The following is a 3485-nucleotide window of genomic DNA, read 5'->3' as shown; positions in this document are numbered from 1 at the left end:
GGGCGCCAAAAGGACTGTTGTGGTTTAACCCAGCAGGCAGCTAAACACCACACAGCTGTTCGCTCACCCCCCCCCACCCAGTGGGATGGGGGAGAGAATTGGGAAAAAAACGTAAAATTTGTGTGTTGAGATAAAGACAGTTTAATAGGACAGGAAAGGAAAATAATAATAATAATAATAATAATAAAATTGATAAAAGAATATACAAAATAAGTGATGCACACTGCAATTGTTCACCACCCGCCGACCGATGCCCAGCCAGTTCCCGAGCAGCAGTCACCGCCCCCCGGCCAACTCCCCCCAGTTTATATACTGAGCATGACGTCCCATGGTATGGAATGTCCCTTTGGCCAGTTTGGGTCAGCTGTCCTGGCTGTGCCCCCTCCCAGCTTCCCGCTGGCAGGGTACGAGAAGCTGAAAAGTCCTTGACTAACCTAAGTACTGCTTAGCAACAACTAAAACATCAGTGTGTTACCAACATTATTCTCATACTAAATCCAAAACACAGCACTGTACCAGCTACTAGGAAGAAAATAATTAACTCTATTCCAGCTGAAACCAGGATACCATGCCTCATGGAAGCCAAACCTACTGAGTTTCTGCTGTACCTGTGCTACACATCATATGGGTGCTGATAGGGCTTTGCTGTGCCCGTGTTTGAACGCTCTGTTTTGTGATACATGCTCTGTGTTAGGTACCAGCTTGCTTCTTCATTCTGCTTCTTGGAATTTCTTCTTGTCTTTCCCACAGTTAGTTTTCTCATGGCATTTTTTTTTTTTTTTAAAAGTATTAAATTCTGCCTTCTGGCACATCCTCCCCTATCTATTAAACAGAGCCCTTGACTACATAGTGCTAGAGGGTTCCTACTCACTATTAGGTTTCTGCTACCTTTCCGGTATCCTTTTTCTTTCTATGGGTGGGGAATTTTATTGTGGAAAAGAGTAAGCTTCAAGTGCTTGAGCAGACTGTCTATGCTTTTTCTAACTATTTCCTTTTTGCCTAAAAATACTGTGAAGCAAAGGAATGAATAGCTGAAAACATATTTTGACACTACAAGACATTTATTTGGATTAGGTTTGAGAAAGATTAGCTCCATTAAACGTTTCTTCTTAGCCCAATCTTTTGCCATATTTTCATATTTGCAGATAGCATACTTTTTATATCGTTCTCATGGAAAACCAGTATTTTCTTTCGAAGAAGTGTGACATTATGCTTTGCTGTGCTGTGACTGGAGATACGTACAAACCAGCACAAAGTAAACAGGCTTTTATCAGCAGAATATCTAAACATGCTCTGCTGTCAATGGTTCAACTAGCAAACAGAAAAGGGGAGAGAGATAACAGAGGGCAGTTGGCACTAATTATTACACAGTTATTTCCAGGGAGATATGATATGGGAGATAGGCCGGTCCCTTACAGAGTGCTCTGCTAGCAAGGGCTCAGCATCGCATGGATTGCAGCGAAACAGCTGCCACCCGGAGCTGGTGTGCGGCCAGGCAGCTGGGCAAACAAGCAGAGAGCTCCGCACTGCGGTGCTCCGGTCATTGGCGTGAATATTTTGCTCTTCCCAGGAGACGGCCCAAGGCATCGGGCTGTCAGGAGGGCTGGGTGGGTGCCCTCAGGTGTACTGTGGATGGGGATATTGCAGCAGGTTTGAAGGAGAGCGCAGGACCGAGCATGGCGAGAGGTTACCGAGTTCTTGCGGAAGGGACCTGCAAATTCCTTGGTATTTACATGGGAGCTTCAGTAGGTAGCTCCAGGAGAGATTTCATCAGGTGGTAAAACACTTAAAAATAAACAAACTGTTGTGGTCCTTAACTCCCTCTGTAAATCTCTCTTTTAGGGGGGTTTATAACAGCCACTTCAGAGCTTTCTCCAAGCAAGGGGACTACTGAGCAGGGGTACCGAGGATCCAAATTGAGGATTTAACATACTGGGAATTAACTGTGAGACTCCTTTTTCAAATCTGCTTCTTAGCAGTTAAAAACATCTTAAGAAATCAGATCATAAGGAGGGACATTTATTTCCACCTTTGGCAAATTAAGAACAGTCCTTCACCGAGAAGAGCTTTGCCGATTTTTGTTTCTATGTATGTCTTGATAAAGCGCTAAACCATTAAACAGCAGATCTTCTCTGGGTGTTGTATGTAGTTATTGCAGCACCTAGTAATAGGCAGCAAAGTTGTTGCGATACCTAGCCCAAGCGATTCTATTTAGCTGCCTAGCCTTTCTAAATAATCAGCGATTGCAAAACACAGGAGCCATTCCAGGAAGAGACCAGAAATCCTTGTGCATTGCCCCACCTCCCTCTCGGGGCCGAAGATGGAGCGGAGAGCGGAGCTGCTCCGCTCTGTTCTCTCACATGGTGATGGTGAAGCTGCTCTCCCTGCCAGCCTGGAGGGAGGGGAGAAGGTTTCCAGAGCTGGCAGAGCAGAGCTGGGCAGACTCAGATAAGAGATTTGGAGGCAAAGTTGAAATGGTATAACAAGGCACAGGTTTATTGACAAAGCGATGAGGAGCACAGAGTCGGTATGGGTTGGTAGGAGGACTGGGAGGTGGCTGAGGCAGGACTTCTGTCTTTGTTTCCCTAAAGAAAAGAGGCTTCGTGGTCACAGTGGTTGTTGGTCATGGCAATAAACTTCCATCTATTAGACCATTTTCATTTAATTGGACATTTGGGCAGGCGCTTTAAATATACTGATGAAACTTCTCCTGGTTTCATGAAAATCAGTATGTGCAAAGGAGGGAGATCCAAACCCGTGCCCCTTCTGAGGGAAGGCTGGGGAGATGAGGCGTTGCACACCATTTTGCAGGAACCAGCCAGGCTGCCGGCAGGATTGATACCTGCCTGCAGGCACCCAACAGGCTCTGGCCCAGGGGAGCCGCTATGAGAAAAACAGGGAAGGCGTAGAGGATACAAATCGGGAGGAAATCAGGTTTCATTTCTCCCAGGGCTCACAGAACAACTTCAGTCTTGCTTTCAGTTTTCCATTAGCCAGAGGCTCTGTGCTTTGAGCAGAACTTCATGCAACAAAATAACCTGGTCTCTCGGGGGCGTCCAGTGCAAAATCCTGCTTTACCAGGGGAGGACAGAGGAGCACACGCCCGAGAGCTTTAGGGAGGGAGACAAGGTGATGCACTGAAAGGGGAACAGACGGTATAGGGGAGAGGCAAACCTTTCTGTTTTATGAGCAGGGGCGGAAGAGAAGATGCTTAAAAGAAAGGGAAATGGAGGCTATTTATAATGGGCTGTAGCAGTGCCTGAGGGGAAGCATCCTGCAGCAGTAAACATCCCAGTCCTTCCTCCTACATCTTCGCCAACAAGATTACCAGTAACAGATGTTACTTGGCAGGTATCCCTAGCAATGCTCCCTCTCTCAACACATCCCACAAGGACTTTTTTAGGGTCATAAAGCAGACAAATTACAAAACAGTAATTTCAGTGAGATGCAGATAATCGTGTGGCTCAATTGCACTTAATTGTCTT

At 46.1% G+C, this 3485-nt stretch overlaps 1 protein-coding gene across 1 annotated transcript in view; it reads left to right on the top strand.

Annotated features, from left to right (window-relative positions):
- SLC6A18 (solute carrier family 6 (neutral amino acid transporter), member 18) overlaps positions 1 to 3485 on the top strand; it is a 35059-nt gene that overhangs the window by 10084 nt on the left and 21490 nt on the right. The window lies entirely within an intron of this gene.

This window comes from Pygoscelis adeliae, unplaced genomic scaffold (genome assembly GCF_000699105.1).
Source record: "Pygoscelis adeliae isolate BGI_AS28 unplaced genomic scaffold, ASM69910v1 Scaffold78, whole genome shotgun sequence".
Lineage (NCBI taxonomy): Eukaryota > Metazoa > Chordata > Aves > Sphenisciformes > Spheniscidae > Pygoscelis > Pygoscelis adeliae.
Note: the sequence above shows the minus strand (reverse complement) of the source record. Positions and strands in the feature narration are given on the sequence as shown.